This window comes from Triticum aestivum, chromosome 7D (genome assembly GCF_018294505.1).
Source record: "Triticum aestivum cultivar Chinese Spring chromosome 7D, IWGSC CS RefSeq v2.1, whole genome shotgun sequence".
In the NCBI taxonomy this organism is placed as follows: Eukaryota; Viridiplantae; Streptophyta; class Magnoliopsida; order Poales; family Poaceae; genus Triticum; species Triticum aestivum.
Window position 1 is genome coordinate 618,724,367 of NC_057814.1, and position 27,295 is coordinate 618,751,661.

The window sequence follows — 27,295 nt, forward strand, 5'->3', positions numbered from 1 at the left end:
ATCTACATTTGATGATAAGATAGTTATGAAATGGAAAATTTCGGTATAAACAAACAATTACATATTAATAGACCGGTGAAAGTGTGAATAACGACATAAACGATAAGTTTTTGTCATACCCTTCAATTATGTCACCATCGTGTGGTTGTTGTTTCACGAAACGTTTCGCGAATACTGAACAGGCAAAAACAAAATTAAGTATATTAATCTTTAATTTAATGTGATCTATAAACCATATCTGATGTAGGTTCAATTATAAATGTTCGTAAATTATAAATTAATGTGCACAATGCATGGTTGTGGTTAACTGTCGACTGTAATGATTGCAATCTTCATAACTTTTTTTATTCTGAAATTTATATATGGGCTGTCTCATTTCTCATCTATTGCTGTCAGTTTATTCGTAGTACTGATTTCTGGAGGCCTTTCCTAGGCGAATTATCCCAATTATTTTGTAAACTATTTGATCGCTCCGCTCACGAGAGATTCCTCACTTGTTGTACCTATAAAATCACACTATGAAATGTACTTGATCACTCCGATGAACTAGTAGAAAGTCTTTAAGAGGGTTAGGATTGCCTCGGAGATGTGCAGCAACGTCATGAGAATTTAATTGTGTAGTTCTTTTAATTTCATGATTTTGGTTATATAAAATCTTTTTTAAATTACATGAAAATTAAAAAACATGCGCATTTTTAATCACATAAACATTTCTAAACGTGTTAATACTTTTCTTAATTACATGAAACACTTTATAAAATTAGATTAAAAAATTCAAAAACTGATGAACACATTTTGTTAATTTTATGAATGTTTTTTAAGATGTGTAATTAGTTTTTTATACATGAACACTTTTTAAAAGTACATGAATGTTTTTTGTTAGAAGTACATGAGATATTTGAGACATGCCTATTTTTTTTGACGGATGCCTATTTTCTTTACAACACACAAATTTTTTGTACTTATGTTATTATTAACTAAATTATATAGATAAATATATATTTTGGAGTTTCCTTAAAAAATATATGGAGTACCTTTTTATGGGTCGCAACCGACGTACGGCCCGACTGACTCCGCGACGCGCGGTAAACGGTCGCTAAGAGCGCGGTATAGAAGCGCACGCCTCTGCCAGCGGCGGCATGCTCACCTCCGGTGCCGCTCCTCCGCCCGGCGCTCAAAGTAGCTGCATAACCACTGCTACGGCGCTGCTCGTTCGTCCGACGCTCAAAGTCCCTGCATCGCCAGTTCGCCATGCCTCTGCGGTGGCGCTCCGCCCTCCGGCGATCAACCTCGCTGCGTCACCATGGCTTCGACGCCGCTCAATCGTCCGGCGGGAGGTGTGCTCAGCTCCTTGTTCGTCCAAAGCCGCACCCACTGGCCCTCGCAGCTTCCCGGTGTTCTCCGTCCCCAGCTCCAAGCACAGGCGCACGACCAAACAAGCTACATATTGATGTTGGCCATTTCACCTGGCCTTTTCAGATTTGGAGGAACTTGCAAATACACTTCAATTTGTATTGACTATTCAATAGTCATTTTGAATTATTTTCTTGTGTGAGATTGCAGGCTGAGGTTCTAGTTGTGCCAAATTCTTACATTCTTATATGGCATTGTTAAAAAGTATTAGTGGTGAGCATGCTCCAAGCTCTGGTAATCAGGCCTTCAACCACTCTCAGTTTCCATTCACACCATGCCTATGAACCAGGTTACAGATTCTGATCACTTGAAAAAATCAATTCCATTTCTCAAGTATACTCTGCGTTTTAGTCACCCCCAAAAAACAAACCGACCCAGCAAGAAAACGTATGCAGGCGCAACAAAGCGCTCATCCCTTGCTTGCTGCTTCGCGTTCTTTCTATTCCATCCCAGTCCATTCCGGGATAGGCGTCACGCCGCTGTTAATTCACCTAATGCGCGGCGACACTCAATCACCCATTCAAACACTAAATCACTCTGCCTCTTCTTCTTCCACCCACTATCTCCACCTCTCCAATCCAAGCACCCATTCAAACACGAAACCGTGTGTGTAGTTGGGGCATCTCTCTTTCCCTGCAGTTTCGGTATATTTTAGAACGTTCTTGTCTTAGCAAGGCGTGCAGGCAGATTTTTGTTGTGCCATGGCAAGCTACTCTCCCTACCTCTCTTTCCTTCGCCCTCTCCACCCCCTCCCTTCCGTCCCCCCCCCCCCCCCCAACACGATACAAGGCATGGTTAACTGAGAAAAAACGGCATCAAACCACACACACCTATAAACCGCACGATCGATTAAGGGATAACCGTGTAAAAACCCTACCACACGATTGATTAAGGGACAACCGTGCAAAAAAAAACCGTAAGATTGATCAACCGTGCAAAAACCCCACAACCGGGTGGATAAACTTGCCATCCTCGCAGCACAAGATCATCACCCATGCAATGCAGAGCCACGGGTCTACCTCATAGAGCCGTTGTTGCACGCCATCCGAGGCCGCCGCCTCGGCGTACATCCACCGTCCGGAGCCGTCACCCCGGCATCCACCACCTCAACCATGAAGAACCCTGCATAACCGAATTCAAGGCGACGCCTCCAAGAAGCATTTGAGTGGCTTATATAAGACACCATGCGGCCTCCTGGTTTAGAACCGAATTGTGTGAAGTACTGAACTACAGAGTGGATGATTTTCGTGATCGGCCAGGACATGATTTGTGTACCGTTAGGGAGAGAAATGTTCTTATTCTTAGTGCGAGACTCATCTTTATTCTTAGTGCGAGACTCATCTTTAGATTTTAGTCGTTGGAGCAGAGCTATACACCGGAGAAGAAATTAAGTGGAGTAACAAATGATCATGTTTTCAATCCGCTTTGAATGGTTCCTCCATTGGACATGGTCTTATTAACATAATTAAAGATATCGGTATCACATTTGTCCTCCGATGGAACCTTTTTACAAGTATAAATGGCCTGTAGCAAGTCAACTTTGTTTGTTTATTAATTAATTGGGTGTCGTGCGCCCAACGAACACGTTTACCTCAACTACTCCACATCGCTGGATCTAAAAGGCTCCTGCTGCTGCTGGATGAGACTCTCATAGTCATCGCCAAGGAGCAAACAAGGGGATCGATCATCGCGCGCCTTCCATCTTCTTCCTGCAGGTTAGTGGTTAATACGCGATCTACTTATTCGATTCAATTGTACCCGCACCTACTGTTTCTCTACCGAGTAGTTCATGCATGGGGCCGAGCGGGGAATAGCTGGCTGGTTTCAATCTTAATTTGCTCTTTCAAAAGAAGTTAACTGATGCAGAGACCGAGGGTAAGCCTCCTTTTCCAAAAAAAAAAGGTTAACTGATCCGTTAGCGGAGGTGCAGCAGCCATCGATGCTGGATCTCACGCTGCATAGGCCTCTGGACTGGAGCCGAACAGTGGAGAGGATGCATGGACATGTACTAGCTGCGCATGTTAATTAGGCGTATTCTCTCGTCATGCATGAAGAAGACGATCATCAATCGTCTCGGATAAGCCAGCTGGGTTGGAGGTAACATCAGGATGAGTTCTAGTGCTTGCTAGTTTGTTTGGATTGTTTTGCGGTGTTCTTTGATCAGCTAGAAGCCTAGAACACCATGCAGACACGGTCATCCCCTGGCCCGGAGTATATAGCAAAAAACTACCACATTACGGGCTATCGTTACGGAAAATTATTTTTTTTTCAAAAGTCTACCATAATTTTGGTTCGCTGTTTCAAAAAAACTACCATGTTACATTGATGACTATATTGATTAAGTTTAAGCGTGATTATGACAGGTCGGGTCCACTCGTCAAGTTGACCGTTAGCTTTCACCGTTAGGTTGACCGTGACAGGTTATGACAAGTGGGGCCATTTTTTAAAAAGCAATCGGGTCCCTTAACTTTTATATAAAAGCAATCGGGTCCCTAAACTTTTTTTAAAAAAAGCAATCGGGTCCCTATGGCTGTGGCGACGCCGGCCATGGTTGTGGCCGGCCATGCTGCTGCTGCTCGCCGTTGTGCTGCCTTCGAGTGCACCGCCACCAAGGGAGAGCACGGCGCCACCGTCGGCGAATTTGACGAGATGCGCGACAACGTCAAGCGCGACCACATCGGCGTCGGCGAGGAGCCCGGCTGCTGCTCCCGCTGTTCATGGGCACGGCGGCCCCGAGCTCCTACCCTAGCTGCTGCTCCTTCTACTGCACACGACGGAGGCGGCTGCTCATGCTGAACGCCGCGGCAGCGACGCTGCTGCTCCCGCTGTTCATGGGCACGGTGGCCCCGAGCTCCTACCCTAGCTGCTGCTCCTTATACCGACGGAGGCGGCTGCTCGTGCTGAACGCCGCGGCAGCGACGCTGCTGCTCCCGTTGTTCATGTGCACGACGACCCCGAGCTCCTGCCGGCTGCTGCTCCTGCTGCTGCATGCGACGAAGGAAGCTGCTCCTGCTGAACGTCGCGGCGGTGGAGCTGCTGCTCCCGCTGTTCTGGGCACGGCGGCCCCGGGCTCCTGGGCATGACCGGCGGCCTGCTCCAGCTGTGGGCGTGGTGGTCCGAGCTCCTGGGCATGGTCGGTGCGTGGCTGCTCGAGTGCGGGGAGAAGCTGTGTCTCGCTAGGAGAATGAGCGGGCACGAGGAGCGGCTGAAGGAAGCACGGGAGAGTGTCCGGCCAGGCGGCGGCGCTGGCCGGAGGGAGAGAGATAAGGGAAGGATAGGGAGAGAAGATAAAGAAGAAGAAGAAGAAAGAGCTGACATGTGGGTCCTATATAAAAGTTGACGGTCAAACAAACAGTCAACAAACGGTATGTTTAATAGTGGGCCCGACATGTCATAAACCCGATCAATTTTAAATCACATGGTCATTTGGGTTTTTTAAAACAGAGAACCAAAATTATGGTAGACTTTTGAGAAATTAAAAAAAGTGATAGTTTTTCGTAACGATAGAATGTAATGTGGTAGTTTTTTGATATATACTCCCTGGCCGGGCAGGGTTTTTGGACGGCTTGACAGGTGAAACCCCCAAGCCTGAGCCTGGCCGGGCCTATCGCTCGGTCATGTAGTTGTAATTAAAAGGCCTATTTCAAGACTAGGCCCCAGCAAACTGAGTAGACTTGCTCGTGAGAGAGCAACTAATTAAGTATGGCTTCTTCGGGAGCCTCCCAATGATTGAGGGAGTCCTGGATTAGGGGTCCTCGGACAGCCGGACTATATCCTTTGGCCGGACTGTTGGACTATGAAGATACAAGATTGAAGACTTTGACCCGTGTCCGGATGGGACTCTCCTTGGCGTGGAAGGCAAGCTTTGCAATACGGATATGTAGATCTCCTTGTAACCGACTCTGTGTAATCCTAGCCCCCTCCGGTGTCTATATAAACCGGAGGGTTTAGTCCGTAGGACGAGAACAATCATACCATAGGCTAGCTTCTAGGGTTTAGCCTCTACGATCTCGTGGTAGATCAACTCTTGTAATACTCATATCATCAAGATCAATCAAGCAGGAAGTAGGGTATTACCTCCATCGAGAGGGCCTGAACCTGGGTAAATATCGTGTCCCCCGCCTCCTGTTACCATCCGCCTTAGACGCACAGTTCGGGACCCCCTACCCGAGATCCGCCGGTTTTGACACCGACATTGGTGCTTTCATTGAGAGTTCCACTGTGCCGTCATCATAAGGCTGGATGGCTCGCCTCGTTGTCAAGGACAACATCACCTCTGGGGGAGCCCTGGCTGTAGGCCAAACTCTCCGACTAGGCGGTTTCGTCATGACCGCCTGTTCGGCCGCTGCGCCGACGATGACTTCTCGGGTCATCGAAAACAGCCTTCACGTCGGCTCGGAATTCGCCGAGCAGTTGGATCCAATGGAGCTCTCTTCCTTGAACGAGCTCTTGGATCGCATCGCCGCCTTGGGAGTCGCTACGGACTATGATCAGATCGGGCTTAAACCCGACCAAAGGGAGATTAACTCCTCGTCGGTCACCCATCAGATAGCGGTGGTGGAGGAGCAATGCGGCGATTCTTCCTCTATCTTGAGGACAAACTATGTCCGGATTCCCGAGCTCTCCGAGCCGGATACCCGTCTACGGGAGGACATGGCCCAAACCTTGAACCTAGAATCAGGCAGCAGGCCAGACCTATTGGGCAACATCCCGGAGCCCGATCTTCCAAGATCGGAAACTCCTCCGCCCCTGGGTCTCAGATCGGGTCAGGGTTTGGACCTAAATCTACCCACCCACCCAGATATAAGCGATCTTTCCCACATTAGACAAGAGCCCCAAGAGACAGTACACCACTATTGGGCCAGATTCCTCCTTGTAATGAGCAAGGTTAAGGACTGTCGCGAGGAAGACGCAATTTCATTCTTTTGCAAAAATTGCACGGACAGGGGAATCCTCAACGCCATAAGTCGCCGTGACATAGCACACTTCGCTGACTTGGCGGCCATAGTACGGAAGTACTGTGCGATGGAAAGCGCCTGGAAAACCCAAACAAAATTTTGGGATCCTCCGGCTCTGACAAAACCCCCAGTCCGAACTAAAAGGGTGCACTCTCGTAAGTCACCCGATCCAATTACAAAGAAGCAAAAGCCCACTACAGGGCGTGGAACAGTATTGGAGGGATGGCTTAATGGGCCATGCAAAATTCACAGTACAGCGGATACCATACCAACACACAGCCTTAGAGCATGTTGGGTACTCCTGCAGGTGGCCAAGAGCGGTGAGGATCTCCTCATCAACAATACCGCAGAGCACCATCCCGTGGAGAACAACAATACAGTATTGACAGTCTTCGAGACCTTCGCCTCAAATAATAGGCGCAAGCGAGCACTCCGCAGCCTTGCCGAAGTCTGCCACGTGACAGCAATAAATCCATGGAGCGATATGGCTACCACCTTCAATGCCAGTGACGAACCTAAATTCCGAACAGCCAGAGCACCAGCCGCCTTGGTCCTTAGTCCAATTGTGGACGGCTTCCGGCTTACTAAAGTGCTCATGGACGGCGATAGCGGATTAAACCTCATCTATGAGGAGACTCTTCGAAAAATGGAAATAGACAGAAGCCGCATTGAGCAAAGCAGCACGACCTTCAGAGGAATCATCCCTAGCCGGGAGGCACGATGTGCTGGGAAAATCACACTAGATGTGGTATTCGGCACACCGGAGAATTATAGGTCCGAAGAAATCACATTCCAAGTGGCCCCGTTCAATAGCGGATACCACACCCTTCTAGGGCGGGAGGCCTTCACGATCTTCCAAGCTATACCCCATTACGGGTACATGAAGCTCAAAATGCCCGGGCCCAATGGAATCATCACTCTAACTAGTGATCCAGACATAGCACTCCGCGCAGAAAATAAAACAGCCGCACTGTCCCTCGAGGCGTTATCCGAAGCCCTCGCGGCCGAGGAATTAACTGCGTTGCGCTCCACAGTGGACAGGGACGACGTGATACTTGACAAAAGATCCAAGTCCACCTCTTTTAAACCAGCGGATGAAATAGTCAAATTTCAAGTCCATCCAACGGACCCTATAAAAACAGCATCCATCGGGGCACAGTTAAACCCCACAGTAGACGCCGCACTACGGGAGTTCTTGCGCGAGAATTGGGACATATTCGTCTGTCATCCTTCAGACATGCCAGGAATCCCACGCAGGCTGGCTGAGCATAGCCTTAACATTCTAAAGGGATTCAAGCCGGTCAAGCAAACTCTTCGGCGCTTCTCTGAGCCTAAGCGACAAGCTATGGGAGAGGAGCTAGCCAAGTTACTGGAGGCCGGATTCATTCGAGAAATAAAATATCCGGACTGGCTAGCAAACCTGGTGATGGTACCAAAGAAGGACAAATCCTGGCGCCTATGCGTCGACTTCAAGGACCTTAATAAGGCTTGCCCAAAGGATCCCTTCCCCCCTTGCATCGATCAAATTATCGACGCTACCGCAGGACACGACTCACTGTGTTTCCTCGACGCATACTCCGGATACCATCAAATAAAGATGGCGGAGTCCGATCAAGCCGCAACGGCATTTATCACCCCATACGGCCCCTTCTGTTTTAACACCATGCCTTTCGGTCTCAAAAACGCCGGTGCAACCTATCAACGCATGATTCAGACATGCTTGGAGACACAGATTGGCAAAACAGTGGAGGCATACGTAGACGATGTGGTCATTAAAACCAGACACGTCGAATCCTTAATAGACGACTTGAGGCTCACGTTCGACAATCTCCGAACATACGACATTAAGCTCAATCCGGAAAAATGCGTCTTCGCCGTGCCCGCCAGAAAGCTCTTAGGCTTCATCGTCTCCAACAGAGGAATCGAAGCAAATCCGACTAAAATCCGAGCTCTGTCACAGTTGGCCATCCCAACAGACCTCAAGCAAATCCAGAAACTAACTGGATGCGTGGCTGCCTTAAGCCGCTTCATCTCCCGATTAGGAGAAAAGGCACTGCCTCTTTATCGCCTTCTTCGACGCACCGAACACTTCGAGTGGACGGATGCGGCCACGGCCGGATTAGAAGAAATAAAAGCCGTTTTGGCCACAAACTCAATCTTGGCCGCACCTAACGTCGGCGAACCAATGCTGCTATATATAGCGGCAACACACCAAGTTGTAAGCGCAGTGCTCGTCGTCGAACGAGAGATGGACGGACATAAGTTCCCGCTTCAAAAGCCGGTATACTATGTATCCACTGTCCTCACTCCAGGCAAATCACGGTACCCATGGCATCCCGGAAACTACGACACTACTTTCAAGAGTGTTCAATCACGGTGGCCTCTGAAGTACCACTCAACGACATAATAAACAACCGCGAGGCCACGGGCCGGATTGCTAAATGGGCTATTGAGCTCCCCCCGTTCGACATAATATATAAACCACGGCGAGCCATTAAGTCACAAGTACTGGCTGATTTTGTCGCTGAATGGACAGAAGCCGAACTCCCTAAAGAGTACGACGCGTATTCTAATTGGATCATGCACTTTGACGACTCTAAAATGCTGGCGGGTCTGGGGGCTGGTGTCGTCCTGACATCCCCCACCGGAGATACAGTCCAATACGTACTCCAAATACTATAACAGACTCCAACAATGCAGCAGAATATGAGGCCCTCTTACATGGTCTCCGGATGGCAGTCTCCATGGGCATTCAACGCCTGGAGGTGCGTGGGGACTCAAACCTCGCAATATCTCAAATAAATGGAGACTTCGACGCCAGGGATCCAAAAATGGCGGCTTATCGCAACGCCGTCCTCAAAATGTCAGCTCGGTTCGAGGGGCTTGAATTCCACCATGTGGCCTGGGAAAACAATCAGGCGGTGGATATCCTCGCCCGCATCGGCGCTAAGCGCGACCCTGTCCCACCTAATCTTCTTGGAAAGGCTGTTTAAGCCATCCGTGGTATGGGAAGGAGAGACCGGTAACAATAGTCCGGACCCGGCCACAACACCAGATACCGAACACTCTGACATAATCGGAGGCTCTGCTACCGAAATAACACCTTCCGCCCACATGATAATGGCTGTCATCGCCCCGTGGACAGAACCATTCATGGCCTACCTAACTCGGCAGGAACTACCCGAGGACCCAAACAAGGCGCGCTGCATTGTGCGGCGGTCTAAAGCCTACAAGGTCCACGAGGGAGAGCTTTATAAGAAAAGCGCTATCGGAGTCCTTCAAAGGTGCATCTCCGAAGAGGAAGGACGACAACTTTTTGCAGAAATTCATGCTGGACTTGGCGGGCACCACGCCGCAGCTCGGGCCCTTGTAAGCAAGGCCTTCCGTACAGGTTTCTACTGGCCGACGGCCCGAGCAGACGCACAGGACCTCGTCCAACGTTGCGTCGGTTGCCAGCTTTTTGCAAACCAAAGCCATATGCCGCCTACCGCTTTCCAAACAATCCCCATTACTGTTGGGAATCGTAGCATAATTTTAAAATTTTCCTACGCTCACCAAGATGCATCTATGGAGTGTACTAGCAACGAGGGGAAAGGAGTGCATCTACATACCCTTGTAGATCGCGAGCGGAAGCGTTCCAATGAACGTGGATGACGGAGTCGTACTCGCCGTGATCCAAATCACCGATGACCGAGTGCCGAACGGACGGCACCTCCGCGTTCAACACACGTACGGTGCAGCGACGTCTCCTCCTTCTTGATCCAGCAAGGGGAAGGAGAGGTTGATGGAGATCCAGCAGCACCACGGCGTGGTGGTGGATGTAGCGGGTCTCGGCAGGGCTTCGCCGAGCTTCTGCGAGACGGAGAGGTGTTACAGAGGAGGAGGGAGGCGCCCAAGGCTGTAGGTTGCTGCCCTCCCTCCCCCCCTTTATATAGGCCCCCTGGGAAGGGGGGGCGCCGGCCAGATCCCATCTAGGGTGGGGGGCGGCGGCCAAAGGGGGGGAAGGGGTGCCTTGCCCCCCAAGGCAAGTGGGATGCCCCCCACCCCTAGGGTTCCCAACCCTAGGCGCATGGGGGGAGGCCCATGGGGGGGCGCCCAGCCCACTAGGGGCTGGTTCCCTTCCCACTTCAGCCCACGGGGCCCTCCGGGATAGGTGGCCCCACCCGGTGGACCCCCGGGACCCTTCCGGTGGTCCCGGTACAATACCGGTAACCCCCGAAACTTTCCCGGTGGCCGAAACTTGACTTCCTATATATAATTCTTCACCTCCGGACCATTCCGGAACCTCTCGTGACGTCCGGGATCTCATCCGGGACTCCGAACAACTTTCGGGTTTCCGCATACACATATCTCTACAACCCTAGCGTCACCGAACCTTAAGTGTGTAGACCCTACGGGTTCGGGAGACATGCAGACATGACCGAGACGCCTCTCCGGTCAATAACCAACAGCGGGATCTGGATACCCATGTTGGCTCCCACATGTTCCACGATGATCTCATCGGATGAACCACGGTGTCGAGGATTCAATCAATCCCGTATGCAATTCCCTTTGTCAATCGGTATGTTACTTGCCCGAGATTCGATCGTCGGTATCCCAATACCTTGTTCAATCTCGTTACCGGCAAGTCTCTTTACTCGTACCGCAATGCATGATCCCGTGACTAACGCCTTAGTCACATTGAGCTCATTATGATGATGCATTACCGAGTGGGCCCAGAGATACCTCTCCGTCACACGGAGTGACAAATCCCAGTCTCGATCCGTGCCAACCCAACAGACACTTTCGGAGATACCCGTAGTGCACCTTTATAGTCACCCAGTTACGTTGTGACGTTTGGCACACCCAAAGCACTCCTACGGTATCCGGGAGTTGCACGATCTCATGGTCTAAGGAAAAGATACTTGACATTGGAAAAGCTCTAGCAAACGAAACTACACGATCTTTTATGCTATGCTTAGGATTGGGTCTTGTCCATCACATCATTCTCCTAATGATGTGATCCCGTTATCAATGACATCCAATGTCCATAGTCAGGAAACCATGACTATCTGTTGATCAACGAGCTAGTCAACTAGAGGCTTACTAGGGACACGTTGTGGTCTATGTATTCACACATGTATTACGATTTCCGGACAATACAATTATAGCATGAACAATAGACAATTATCATGAACAAAGAAATATAATAATAACCATTTATTATTGCCTCTAGGGCATATTTCCAACAGTCTCCCACTTGCACTAGAGTCAATAATCTAGTTACATTGTGATGAATCGAACACCCATTGCGTCCTGGTGTTGATCATGTTTTGCCCTAGGGAGAGGTTTAGTCAACGGATCTGCTACATTCAGGTCCGTATGTACTTTACAAATATCTATGTCTCCATTTTGAACACTTTCACGAATGGAGTTGAAGCGACGCTTGATATGCCTGGTCTTCCTGTGAAACCTGGGCTCCTTCGCAAGGGCAATAGCTCCAGTGTTGTCACAGAAGAGAGTCATCGGGCCCGACGCATTGGGAATCACCCCTAGGTCGGTAATGAACTCCTTCATCCAGACTGCTTCCTGTGCTGCCTCCGAGGCTGCCATGTACTCCGCTTCACATGTAGATCCCGCCACGACGCTTTGCTTGCAACTGCACCAGCTTACTGCTCCTCCATTCAAAATATACACGTATCCGGTTTGTGACTTCGAGTCATCCAGATCTGTGTCGAAGCTAGCGTCGACGTAACCCTTTACGACGAGCTCTTCGTCACCTCCATAAACGAGAAACATATCCTTAGTCCTCTTCAGGTACTTCAGGATATTCTTGACCGCTGTCCAGTGTTCCATGCCGGGATTACTTTGGTACCTTCCTACCAAACTTACGGCAAGGTTTACATCAGGTCTGGTACACAGCATGGCATACATAATAGACCCTATGGCCGAGGCATAGGGGATGACACTCATCTTTTCTATATCTTCTGCCGTGGTCGGGCATTGAGCCGTGCTCAATTGCACACCTTGCAATACAGGCAAGAACCCCTTCTTGGACTGATCCATATTGAACTTCTTCAATATCTTGTCAAGGTATGTACTCTGTGAAAGACCAATGAGGCGTCTTGATCTATCTCTATAGATCTTGATGCCTAATATATAAGCAGCTTCTCCAAGGTCCTTCATTGAAAAACACTTATTCAAATAGGCCTTTATACTTTCCAAGAATTCTATATCATTTCCCATCAATAGTATGTCATCCACATATAATATGAGAAATGCTACAGAGCTCCCACTCACTTTCTTGTAAACACAGGCTTCTCCATAAGTCTGTGTAAACCCAAACGCTTTGATCATCTCATCAAAGCGAATGTTCCAACTCCGAGATGCTTGCACCAGCCCATAGATTGAGCGCTGGAGCTTGCATACTTTGTTAGCATTCTTAGGATCGACAAAACCTTCCGGCTGCATCATATACAACTCTTCCTTAAGGAAGCCGTTAAGGAATGCCGTTTTGACGTCCATCTGCCATATCTCATAATCATAGTATGCGGCAATTGCTAACATGATTCGGACGGACTTCAGCTTCGCTACGGGTGAGAAAGTCTCATCGTAGTCAACCCCTTGAACTTGTCGATAACCCTTAGCGACAAGTCGAGCTTTGTAGATGGTCACATTACCATCTGCGTCCGTCTTCTTCTTAAAGATCCATTTGTTTTCTATGGCTCGCCGCTCATCGGGCAAGTCAGTCAAAGTCCATACTTTGTTTTCATACATGGATTCTATCTCGGATTTCATGGCTTCTAGCCATTTGTCGGAATCCGGGCCCGCCATCGCTTCTTCATAGTTCGAAGGTTCACCGTTGTCTAACAACATGATTTCCAGGACAGGGTTGCCGTACCACTCTGGTGCGGAACGTGTCCTTGTGGACCTACGAAGTTCAGTAACTTGATCCGAAGCTTCATGATCATCATCATTAACTTCCTCCCCAGTCGGTGTAGGCACCACAGGAACATTTTCCCGCGCTGCGCTACTTTCCGGTTCGGAAGGGGTGACTATCACCTCATCAAGTTCCACTTTCCTCCCACTCAATTCTTTCGAGAGAAACTCCTTCTCCAGAAAGGACCCGTTCTTGGCAACGAAGATCTTGCCTTCGGATCTGAGGTAGAAGGTATACCCAATAGTTTCCTTAGGGTATCCTATGAAGACGCATTTTTCCGACTTGGGTTCGAGCTTTTCAGGTTGAAGTTTCTTGACATAAGCATCGCATCCCCAAACTTTTAGAAACGACAGCTTAGGTTTCTTCCCAAACCATAATTCATACGGTGTCGTCTCAACGGATTTCGACGGAGCCCTATTTAAAGTGAATGCGGCAGTCTCTAAAGCATAGCCCCAAAATGAGAGCGGTAAATCGGTAAGAGACATCATAGATCGCACCATATCCAATAGAGTGCGATTACGACGTTCGGACACACCGTTTCTCTGAGGTGTTCCAGGCGGCGTGAGTTGTGAAACTATTCCACATTTCCTTAAGTGTGTACCAAATTCGTGACTTAAATATTCTCCACCACGATCTGATCGTAAGAATTTTATTTTCCTGTCACGTTGATTCTCAACTTCACTCTGAAATTCCTTGAACTTTTCAAAGGTTTCAGACTTGTGTTTCATTAGGTAGACATACCCATATCTACTTAAATCATCAGTGAGAGTGAGAACATAACGATATCCTCCGCGAGCCTCAACACTCATTGGACCACACACATCGGTATGTATGATTTCCAATAAGTTGGTTGCTCGCTCCATTGTTCCGGAGAACGGAGTCTTGGTCATCTTACCCATGAGGCATGGTTCGCACGTGTCAAATGATTCGTAATCAAGAGACTCCAAAAGTCCATCTGCATGGAGCTTCTTCATGCGCTTGACACCAATGTGACCAAGGCGGCAGTGCCACAAGTATGTGGGACTATCGTTATCAACTTTACATCTTTTGGTATTCACACTATGAACATGTGTAACATCACGTTCGAGATTCATCAAAAATAAACCATTGACCAGCGGGGCATGACCATAAAACATATCTCTCAAATAAATAGAACAACCATTATTCTCGGATTTAAATGAGTAGCCATCTCGAATTAAACGAGATCCAGATACAATGTTCATGCTCAAAGCTGGCACTAAATAACAATTATTGAGGTTTAAAACTAATCCCGTGGGTAGATGCAGAGGTAGCGTGCCGACGGCGATCACATCGACCTTGGAACCATTCCCGACGCGCATCGTCACCTCGTCCTTCGCCAGTCTCCGTTTATTCCGTAGTTCCTGTTTTGAGTTACAAATATGAGCAACCGCACCGGTATCAAATACCCAGGAGCTACTACGAGTACTGGTAAGGTACACATCAATTACATGTATATCACATATACCTTTGGTGTTGCCGGCCTTCTTCTTGTCCGCTAAGTATTTGGGGCAGTTCCGCTTCCAGTGACCACTTCCCTTGCAATAAAAGCACTCAGTCTCGGGCTTGGGTCCATTCTTTGACTTCTTCCCAGTAACTGGTTTACCGGGCGCGGCAACTCCCTTGCCGTCCTTCTTGAAGTTCTTCTTACCCTTGCCCTTCTTGAACTTAGTGGTTTTATTCACCATCAACACTTGATGTTCTTTTCTGATCTCCCCTTCCGCTGATTTCAGCATTGAATATACCTCAGGAATGGTCTTTTCCATCCCCTGCATATTGTAGTTCATCACAAAGCTCTTGTAGCTTGGTGGAAGCGACTGGAGGATTCTGTCAATGACCGCGTCATCCGGGAGATTAACTCCCAGCTGAGACAAGCGGTTGTGCAACCCAGACATTCTGAGTATGTGCTCACTAACAGAACTATTCTCCTCCATTTTACAGCTGAAGAACTTGTCGGAGACATCATATCTCTCGACCCGGGCATGAGCTTGAAAAACCAGTTTCAGCTCCTCGAACATCTCATATGCTCCATGTTTCTCAAAACGCTTTTGGAGACCCGGTTCTAAGCTGTAAAGCATGCCGCACTGAACGAGGGAGTAATCATCAGCACGCTGCTGCCAAGCGTTCATAACGTCTTGGTTTCTGGGATTGGTGCTTCACCTAGCGGTGCTTCTAAGACATAATCTTTCTTGGCTACTATGAGGATGATCCTCAGGTTCCGGACCCAGTCCGTATAGTTGCTGCCATCATCTTTCAGCTTGGTTTTCTCTAGGAACGCGTTGAAATTGAGGACAACGTTGGCCATTTGATCTACAAGACATAGTGTAAAGATTTTAGACTAAGTTCATGATAATTAAGTTCATCTAATCAAATTATTTAATGAACTCCCACTCAGATAGACATCCCTCTAGTCATCTAAGTGAAACATGATCCGAGTTTAACTAGGCCGTGTCCGATCATCACGTGAGACGGACTAGTCAAGATCGGTGAACATCTCCATGTTGATCGTATCTTCTATACGACTCATGCTCGACCTTTCGGTCCTCCGTGTTCCGAGGCCATGTCTGTACATGCTAGGCTCGTCAAGTCAACCTAAGTGTATTGCGTGTGTTCCGAGGCCATGTCTGTACATGCTAGGCTCGTCAACACCCGTTGTATTCGAACGTTAGAATCTATCACACCCGATCATCACGTGGTGCTTCGAAACAACGAACCTTCGCAACGGTGCACAGTTAGGGTGAACACTTTCTTGAAATTATTATAAGGGATCATCTTACTTACTACCGTCGTTCTAAGCAAATAAGATGCAAAAACATGATAAACATCACATGCAATCAAATAGTGACATGATATGGCCAATATCATTATGCTCCTTTGATCTCCATCTTCGGGGCACCATGATCATCTTCGTCACCGGCATGACACCATGATCTCCATCATCATGATCTCCATCATTGTGTCTTCATGAAGTCGTCACGCCAACGATTACTTCTACTTCTATGGCTAACGCGTTTAGCAACAAAGTAAAGTAATTTACATGGCGTTATTCAATGACACGCAGGTCATGCAAAATAATAAAGACAACTCCTATGGCTCCTGCCGGTTGTCATACTCATCGACATGCAAGTCGTGATTCCTATTACAAGAATATGATCAATCTCATACATCACATATATCATTCATCACATCTTCTGGCCATATCACATCACATAGCACTTGCTGCAAAAACAAGTTAGACGTCCTCTAATTGTTGTTGCAAGTTTTTACGTGGTTTCTAGGTTTCTAGCAAGAACGTTTTCTTACCTACGTATGACCACAACGCGATTTGCCAATTTCTATTTACCCTTCATAAGGACCCTTTTCATCGAATCCGTTCCGACTAAAGTAGGAGAGACAGACACCCGCTAGCCACCTTATGCAACTAGTGCATGTCAGTCGGTGGAACCTGTCTCACGTAAGCGTACGTGTAAGGTCGGTCCGGGCCGCTTCATCCTACAATGCCGCCGAAACAAGAAACGACTAGTAGCGGCAAGAAGAATTGGCAACATCAACGCCCACAACTGCTTTGTGTTCTACTCATGCATAGTAACTACGCATAGGCCTGGCTCATGATGCCACTGTTGGGAATCGTAGCATAATTTTAAAATTTTCCTACGCTCACCAAGATGCATCTATGGAGTGTACTAGCAACGAGGGGAAAGGAGTGCATCTACATACCCTTGTAGATCGCGAGCGGAAGCGTTCCAATGAACGTGGATGATGGAGTCGTACTCGCCGTGATCCAAATCACCGATGACCGAGTGCCGAACGGACGGCACCTTCGCGTTCAACACACGTACGGTGCAGCGACGTCTCCTCCTTCTTGATCCAGCAAGGGGAAGGAGAGGTTGATGAAGATCCAGCAGCACGACGGCGTGGTGGTGGATGTAGCGGGTCTCGGCAGGGCTTCGCCGAGCTTCTGCGAGACGGAGAGGTGTAACAGAGGAGGAGGGAGGCGCCCAAGGCTGTAGGTTGCTGCCCTCCCTCCCCCCCTTTATATAGGCCCCCTGGGAAGGGGGGGAGCCGGCCAGATCCCATCTAGGGTGGGGGGGGGGCCAAAGGGGGGGAAGGGGTGCCTTGCCCCCCAAGGCAAGTGGGAAGCCCCCCCACCCTAGGGTTCCCAACCCTAGGCGCATGGGGGGAGGCCCATGGGGGGCGCCCAGCCCACTAGGGGCTGGTTCCCTTCCCACTTCAGCCCACGGGGCCCTCCGGGATAGGTGGCCCCACCCGGTGGACCCCCGGGACACTTCCGGTGGTCCCGGTATAATACCGGTAACCCCCGAAACTTTCCCGGTGGCCGAAACTTGACTTCCTATATATAATTCTTCACCTCCGGACCATTCCGGAGCCTCTCGTGACGTCCGGGATCTCATCCGGGACTCCGAACAACTTTCGGGTTTCCGCATACACATATCTCTACAACCCTAGCGTCACCGAACCTTAAGTGTGTAGACCCTACGGGTTCGGGAGACATGCAGACATGACCGAGACGCCTCTCCGGTCAATAACCAACAGCGGGATCTGGATACCCATGTTGGCTCCCACATGTTCCACGATGATCTCATCGGATGAACCACGGTGTCGAGGATTCAATCAATCCCGTATGCAATTCCCTTTGTCAATCGGTATGTTACTTGCCCGAGATTCGATCGTCGGTATCCCAATACCTTGTTCAATCTCGTTACCGGCAAGTCTCTTTACTCGTACCGCAATGCATGATCCCGTGACTAACGCCTTAGTCACATAGAGCTCATTATGATGATGCATTACCGAGTGGGCCCAGAGATACCTCTCCGTCACACGGAGTGACAAATCCCAGTCTCGATCCGTGCCAACCCAACAGACACTTTCGGAGATACCCGTAGTGCACCTTTATAGTCACCCAGTTACGTTGTGACGTTTGGCACACCCAAAGCACTCCTACGGTATCCGGGAGTTGCACGATCTCATGGTCTAAGGAAAAGATACTTGACATTGGAAAAGCTCTAGCAAACGAAACTACATGATCTTTTATGCTATGCTTAGGATTGGGTCTTGTCCATCACATCATTCTCCTAATGATGTGATCCCGTTATCAACGACATCCCATGTCCATAGTCAGGAAACCATGACTATCTGTTGATCAACGAGCTAGTCAACTAGAGGCTTACTAGGGACACGTTGTGGTCTATGTATTCACACATGTATTACGATTTTCGGACAATACAATTATAGCATGAACAATAGACAATTATCATGAACAAAGAAATATAATAATAACCATTTATTATTGCCTCTAGGGCATATTTCCAACAATTACTTGGCCCTTTGCGGTCTGGGGGCTTTATATGGTCGGACCCCGCAAAGGGGGAAGCCATAAGAAAAAAAATACTTATTGATCATGGTGGATAAATTCACCAAATGGATAGAAGCCAAACCAGTTAAAACGGCCGAATCCGGACCAGTGATAGACTTCATATCCGGGGTTGTACACCGTTATGGCGTCCCCCACAGCATCATCACCGATAACGGCTCGAACTTTACAGCCGACGAGGTAAAACTTTGGTGCAGCAACATGGGCATCAAGCTCGACTATGCTTCTGTCTATCACCCGCAAATTAATGGTCCAGTCGAGCAAGCAAATGGTCTTATCATGAGCAGCATTAAACCCAGATTAGTGCGATCCTTGAAGGAATCCGATACGCACTGGGTAGAGGAGCTGGACTCCGTACTATGGGGGCTGCGGACCACGCCGAATCGCACTACCGGATACACACCTTTTTTTATGGTGTACGACGCAGAGGCGGTACTGCCCTGCGACATAATTCATGACTCACCTCGAGTGCGCATGTATGAAGAGAAAGAAGCCGAGCTTGATCGGCAGGACAGTTTGGACGCCCTGGAGGAGGAGCGTGACGTGGCAAAAGCCCATTCCGCATTCTATCAGCAACATGCTCGAAGGTATCAAAACAGAGAAGTACGGGCCAAAACTTATAACGTTGGCGAACTCGTTCTCCGCCTACCGTAGAAGAAAAAGAATAAGCTCAAGCCCAAATGGGAAGGTCCCTTCGTTATTGACCAAGTTCTGACCGGTGGAGCGTACCGTCTGCGGGATGCATCGGACAATCGACTCGAGCCAAATCCATGGAACGCAGCCAGACTCCAAAGGTTCTACGCCTAGTGCCAGACTCTATGTTCGTCTCCTTACCTCCGTCAATTTTTTATATATCCGTTATCTGTCTTTTATTTTTTTATTTTTTCCCTTTTTCTTCAAGGCATTGAAAGGCTAAAATGTGTCTTGACTACACAATCTTGACGTGCTAACCGCGCACATTATACCTGGGGGCTTCTTATACAGAAGCTTAATATAACTATTTTCCGGGCTCTATGCCCCACACATGTGTTATCCTTCCACATGTACCTTTTTTCGCCCTTATATGCATCAATATGACTTAAGTTTTGGCCAAGCTGGGTTGCCTGGCTCTTGTGTTTATGCCCTACGTTCCCGTTAATTCGGCTAGGGCATAAGGGGAGCACCTCTGCGATTGTTACTGCCGGGTCAGCCAGATGTGTACCTCAGACTGGGTGAAGCCGAAAGCTAGCGTTCTTAAGGGAATACTCGGTCGGTGAACAAAAGATGACTTTTATTTATTGTAATACATGCCCCCAGACGTTTATATCCCTGTGTCTCTTTTTGCAGTTCGGACATGCACATTAATGCATGCGTACCCAGGGAAAGGAACCCTTAACGGAACTATTCTCCCTGGAAGATGTTTCTTACTATCCATGTAATATAACATAGCTAGTTGGGTACTTGTCTGTTCAAGCACTTATGACCCCTACGCCTGGTTTCCACGCGTACCCCGGTTTTTACATAACTGAGCGGGTATTCGGATACACTCCGGACTGTCAGGTCCGGAGGTCGAAGCGAAAAGGTCCGCCATGACAAATGATTTACAATCCGGCTAGGGACAATACATGTCACTTGAAGTACACAGTCACTTAGACTGACTAAATTCTTCTTCTATACCATCCAACAGGCTGTCTAGCCTACAATCCTGTTGGGAATACTTTGCGGCTAATTCTACCTGGTCATACACCAAACTGACGGGGTTCTCTTTCCCATCAGACCCACAGGTCCGACCTCGGCCATGTGGTTCGGGTCAGCCTTGGTATATCGCGTCTTCACCATGGCCCAGGCTTCCCTTGCACCTTGTCGGCAGGCTGATATCTTCCATAATCGGAAGCGCCGCCGGGCACCCTTGAGCTTCTCTACAAGCTCCCCCATGCCTCCTGGCAGGGAGGCGGATGGCCACAAGGCTTAGGCAATGCCCTGCATCACCTGCCGAACTTGTTCGTGCAATTTTGAGAGCTCTGGCAGAAGATCACCTGCAGACCCGGGCATTTCCTCTGCGGGACGACCCGTCAGCATGCCTACAGATATAACTCCGTTAGCCGGTTTCTTCGCCGAACTCAATCAAAAGTTCGTTCAAGCACTTACTAAAAATGCCGCGTCGAAGCCTCTTATTCTCCTTTACGGAGTCAGCAAGTTGGGCCCGAACATCTTTCAGTTCAACACTCAGACGGATATTGGCATCTTGGAGATCGTTTTTCTCCCGCCTAACCTGCTTAAGCACGCGCTCGCCAGCCTTTAACTGTCGTTGAGCATGTTGCTCATCCCCTTGCACTATCTCCGGATTAACCCCGGGATCATCTGTAGAATCTATTGTTAGATTTGCATGCACGCCGCATACTAATCGGTACATGTCATTCTTTTTGATTGAGACAAGTGTTACCAGAGGGGGCCTTCTCGGACTCCTTCATTGCGGCAACTGCGGTCCGTAGCTGGGCTTTGCACTCTTCCAGCTCTTGAGACAATTGGGTATTCTTCTCCGTAAGAACCTGCACAAATAATGATCCTTAAATCAGTTGTTCAACTGTTTCAAGTCTCAGGGGCTACTGATATACATAATTATCAGATTTTCTTACCCGTATATCCTTTACATACTGGTCCGTGGCTCTGGCAAGACCATTTTCAGCAGCTCGGATGTACGCATCTCCTGAGTTGAAGGCATCGAACGCCTCTTGGGAGAAACAAGCGTCGCGGAGTACGGCCCGGCGACGCCTGTGATTCATGGCACTCTCCACTTCGGAATTCGTAGCGGATAGCCTATCCGCATCCTCTGTAGGAGGAACATCCGGCGTTCGCCCCATGTTAGCGTCCGCCTCTATGTTCGGCTCTGGAGCCCGACTGGTGGAGGCGTGACCGGCAACCTCTCCGGATATAGTCCGGAGAGTGTTTTTCCTACTAGGAAACATGGACGTTATTATATTTTAAAAGACGGCAACCACAGAGCGGGGTTCTGTTTCATACCTCTGCGACGGCGTCTCAGTCCTGACCGCCTTCCTTTTAAGCCTACCCGGCTTCAGTACCCCTTGTTGGTGAGTTACTGCGGGTTCGGCATGGCGTCCCGAGGGCCTTCCCTGTAAGACACCATATGTGTGCGGTAGGTGAAGTGCAGAAAAAGGGATCCTTCTCGGAAGTTGGGACTCCGGTTTTACTTACATGCGATGCAGGGAGTAGTCCAGGATAATCGGCTATGATGGCCACCATGGCGTCATCGCAGCTCAATTGATAGAACGTCCTGCCAATCAACTCCACAAATGTGTCCGGATCCTCTTCGAGTCCGGGGTCGAGGGCCCGGTCAGGGTCCTCTAGTTGTGGAGGCGGGCTGTGGACCTCCCTCACAGCTTTTCGCAGCTCCTGCTATGAAATAGCAAGGTAAATATTTATGACAAAGAATGCGGGAAGGTCCGGAGTAAAAAGTAGTAGCTCACCCAGTTTGGGGGGTTGTACATGGAGAATCCATCCCGTGGCTTGATACAGATGAACTCCTCTTCCTCTCCTTTGTATAAATCAGACAGTATTTTCGCTAGAGCAGCAACGGAGTCCGGACCCTTACGACCGCAGCGGGTGGCATCGTCTTCTCCATTGAAGTGCCACATGGGTTGTCCCCGATATTGAAGTGGATGCACCCCTCGCATTATACATATTGACATAACCTCGATTATTGTCAATCCTGATTGGGCCAGCGTCTTTATCCGGCCCATCAGGTAAAGGACTTCTCTGTTATCTTCCTCCTGGGGGCTCCGAGGGCGCCAGCTGTGGCGTTTCTTCAATGGAGCGTTGTCGAACTCAGGAAGGCCCATCCGAATAGGTTCCGGAAGGGGGACGTCCTCCATATAAAACCACTCCGAAGGCCAGTCTTCGGATGTCTTCTCCGGAGTACCGGGCAGGTATCCGGTCCCGGCGATGCGCCATATCTCGGCTCCGCCCACTTGATATATTGACCCCTCCTGTGTACGGGGAACGAGGCAGAATAGCCTCTTCCATAGCTCGAAATGAACTTCGCAGCCCAGAAACAGCTCGCAGAGGGCGACATAGCCAGCGATGTGTAATATGGAGGCGGGAGTGAAATTATGCAGCTGGATGCCGTAGAACTCCAACAGCCCGCGGAGGAACGGATGAATTGGAAATCCAAGCCCTCTTAATAAGTAAGGGACAAGGCATACCCGCTCCCCCATGGATGGGTTGGGAAAGCTCTCCGCTTGCTCCCCGCCATTGTAGGTGGCGAGCCCGGCTCGAACGGGGACCATATACGCTGGAGGGAGAAATCCCTGGGTCTGTAACTCTACTAATTGGCTGTGGGGGACGGGACACTTCTTCCAATTACCGGGCTTAGGGCTACGGGAGCGAGAGGGGGAGCTACGATGGCCGGCCATGTTGGAATGGATTTTTTCCGGGCGCACTCCGATGGATACTCGCTGTGGGAGGATGGTGTGATCTGGATCTGAGAATCCCCGTCTCTTTAATAGACGATTTACTCACATGGCTAGGGTGGCAAATGTAAAAATGCCCTGGCTTCTCGCATTCGCTCGACACGTGGAAGATAGCCATTATTAGGCGCGGAAGCCAAGGAGTGCAACATTTATGGGAAGCCGGACACTACTCAACAGGTACTCAGAATTTGGAGAAGAACCCGCCTTGCAATGCCGAAGACAATCTGCGCGCCGGACTCATCGCCATTGAAGCCTGGTTCGGGGGCTACTGAGGGAGTCCTGGATTAGGGGGTCCGGACAGCCGGACTATATCCTTTGGCCGGACTGTTGGACTATGAAGATACAAGATTGAAGACTTCGACCCGTGTCCGGATGGGACTCTTCTTGACGTGGAAGGCAAGCTTGGCAATACGGATATGTAGATCTCCTTGTAACCGACTCTGTGTAACCCTAGCCCCCTCCGGTGTCTATATAAACCGGAGGGTTTAGTCCGTAGGACGAGAACAATCATACCATAGGCTAGCTTCTAGGGTTTAGCCTCTACGATCTCGTGGTAGATCAACTCTTGTAATACTCATATCATTAAGATCAATCAAGCAGGAATTAGGGTATTACCTCCATCGAGAGGGCCCGAACCTGGGTAAATATCGTGTCCCCCGCCTCCTTTACCATCCGCCTTAGACGCACAGTTCGGGACCCCCTACCCGAGATCCGCCGGTTTTGACACCGACAACGATCACTTAAGTGACAACGATCAGAAACGAAAAAACGCGTTTTTTTTCTTCTTCCGCAAGAGGCACGGTTTTACTTCCGCGAGAGGCACGATCATGCCTCTTACAAATGGCTTTCTAAAAGGGAAAAAGAATGTGCTCTTGATTTGGTTTTTTCATGAAAAAAGTTTGTCAAACCTATCAACATGGTATTTAATTTTAAAGATCTCAGCGCGAGCAATCCAATAGTGGAAACGGTTGGAGATTTTTTTGCGGTAGGACATTGCGCCCCTACCGTCAAGGGCTTTGGCGACCCTGACGGTTAAAAAAGGATCAAATTTCAAAATACTTTCAGACGAGGCTCAGATCCGGCTAAATTTTAGGAAAAAGTTTGAAGTCCAGTACGAAGGACCAACAAGGCAACAACACTAAACTAGTACTACCGCCAAATCGCGACTCTACTGCTTAGCCTTACTCCAGCCGGCGGACCCAGCGTCTCCACGCCGGACAGCGAATCAGGATCCAATCCAGTGACGACGAAGACTTTTTCCCTGCTGCCGCTCAGCTCCCGTCAGCAGGGAGCGCGGCAGTACGGAAGGCAGAGCTTGGGAGTACACTGGGAACCTGGTTAGTTGCCACGCTTGCGATTCCCCCCTCTCTTTTCTTTTTCCAAAATCGACGAATCGTGGTGCGAATCCTCACCCGAGGCCCGCGAATCGGGTGCGAACCCAGATTTAGATTGCGATTCGAAGAACATTAATTTCCACTGTATCCGGTAGCTATGACCCTAATAATGGCTATGTACTAATTTCGAATGTTAATTAAGCATAATTTCTTGGGAAATGCACTTTGGTGGCCGAGCTATCTGGAGGCCGGTATCACACTCTGTTTGTCCTGGTCGTGATCAGTGCCACGCTGGTATGCCTCCCACCGTATTTCAGCTGCGGCCGTTTTAAGTTGCCCGTATTTGCTAGTACTCCGTACTAAATAAACAGTGACAGCTCATGTATAGATGAGTCGCACAGCAGAGCGGGCACACTTGCCATCCCCGTCCACCCATGTGCAGGACTTGTTTTCTTTTTATTCGGCAACGATTCGTCTACATTCGCAGGAAGCAAAAACTTGCTTTGTATGTGAGAGGTCAAGCACAAAAGACGCTGGCGCCATATCTGAATTTTTTGCGCCCGTGCAACTGAACACGTCAAACAGCAGAAATAGACCATCGACCAACTTAATCAGAAACTGGAGCTCCAACATTTTTCCACTAGACACAGCTACTCCATATGATTTTTGACAACATCGTCATTACACATTCAGCTTACAACAGGAATGTATGTGCGAAAATGGATACCAGCGATATGACACAGAAACCACCACAGATATATGTTGTGTTCTTTTCAAAAGATAAACTTCTGATATTTTGAGTCTGCAGTCCGAATATCAACTTAAAACACACTAAATCAATCATTGAAGTCCGCTTTTGGGGGGTTGGTGCATATGTTCTTCCTGTGCCCTCTCAAGTGCATCTGGAGCAGCAAGTCTGATAATTTCAAGACACAACAGATGCAGATTGTTATGTCGCCACGAAGAGTTCTTGAGAGGACCTTGGTTCTTCTAGTAGCGCAGAAGCTCTGGTGGGAGTATATCCCTTGCCGGAACATCTTACAGCCCAAGCTGGATCATTACCTACAGAGAACAAAAAGTGTATCTCAGATGAACAATTTTTTGCGCCGGCGAACAGTACGTATAATAATTTGATCGGCACACATAGCAAGCAGCAAAAAAGGACACCTTGGGGTTCCGCTCGACAGGCCCCCGCGTCGCCCCCCGCTCGGGCGACTCGGGTGGCTCCCTAACGCTAGCCGCCGCCGGGGCCTAGCTCATCTTCCTCCCTTCCTCCCGCCGTGCTGGAGGACGCCGCCGGCTTGCGCCCGGAGGCCGACGGCGGTGGCGGGGGCCCTCCCTCGCGTGTCTCAGGGGTGGCGGGGCCCCAACATGCGTGGAGGTGCGGCCGATCTAGAAGCGACGGCAATGACTTCGACGGCGGCGGCGGTCGGCCCGGCATCGGGCCACGGGCGGCTCCTTGCGGCGGCGGGCCTGGATCAGGCGGCGGCGCGATGCGGTCTTCGGCGGTATGTCATCTGGCCTTAGATCGGCGACGGCGTCGAGGGCCTGGTGGACTGCTTGGCGGCACCTCTGGCAGATCTGTTCTGGCCGGTGTAGCCTGTGGTGGTGGTCATCTTCTTCGTCGGAGGTGGCCGGCCAGAGGCTTGGTGATCGGATCTCGAGATCCATCATATAGTCCTGGCTGCGAGTTGGGGAGACATGGTTGCCGGTGAAAACCGAGCCGACGGCAGGCGATGGCGGCGTTCTACGCCGTTACCTTGATGAAGGCATCGTCTTGTAACTACTGTCGACCCACTCGTGCTGCTCCAGGGGAAACTCTAGGATCTGGTGTTCCAGATCGGACGATGGCGGCACTGCGGTGTCGTTTCTCTCTTGAGAGCATCGTTTGTGGAGCAGCGCTGTAAGTCAGAGGCACGAGGTGGAGCGGCTTCGTCTTGCACAGAGCTTCGGTGGAGATGTCTAGTCATGCCTGACCGACAGGTGCTACGCTTTGTCATGCCTGGTCGGCAGGTGCTACGCACGACAGATCTTCCAAAGACTTCAAGCTGTGTCGGCTGGTGGTACTTGGCAGCATGGTGCTGAGGTGTATCAGTGGCGACCGCGATGTGCCCAGCTGTTTGCACGCAGGGAGGAGGTGTCGTTGGGCGCCGTGGTGGCGTCGACGATAGCTGGACCGAGCAAGGTTGATGCATCAGTACAATTCTGAAGATGGAGCGGTGGCAGTTGGCGGCGGCGGCCTCTGAGAGCACGCCGGAACGGTGAGTGACCCATACCCGGCAGGCGTCCTGGATGGGAGCTCAGGTCTTAGATGTTAGGTTTGGCTGCGAGGTCTGTTTGGTATTAGGCCCAGACTATCAGCATCCCTTTATCAATTGGATAGGAGTAGCGACAGATGTTGCCTAGACGCTGGCTTTAGTCTTACTGTTGTATTACTTTGTAAGGTCTTGTGTGAACAATTAATAAAATGGCTACATGCATCATCCAGATGCAGATGCGGGGGGTCTTCCTCCTTTTTAAAAAAAAGACACCTTTAGTGCATGGATACTCAACATCCCGAAATGATCGAACATCTCGCACTCACACTTGAACTCATCAGCAAGATCGTTCATCTGAAGAAGGAATTCATTTTTACACCACTTCTCTTTCGAATCCTTCTTTACATGCCTGGCTATGTACTCGTGACGAGGTACAACTTCACTCAGAACATACGATCCGACTTCATACAACATCTCACCAAAATTTTCAAACATAGTCCTTGTGTAAATTTTTGATACATGTATCTCAATAGGCAG

General features: G+C 49.4%; 1 protein-coding gene across 1 annotated transcript in view; it reads left to right on the forward strand.

Moving 5' to 3' along the window:
* The first annotated feature begins 3,053 nt into the window (after positions 1 to 3,053).
* Positions 3,054 to 27,295, forward strand: part of LOC123163729 (receptor like protein kinase S.2) — a 32,613-nt gene continuing 8,371 nt past the window's right edge. The window contains exon 1 of the mRNA XM_044581085.1: positions 3,054 to 3,128. The gene's annotated coding sequence lies outside the window, so the exon portion shown is untranslated. The remainder of the gene's footprint in view (positions 3,129 to 27,295) is intronic.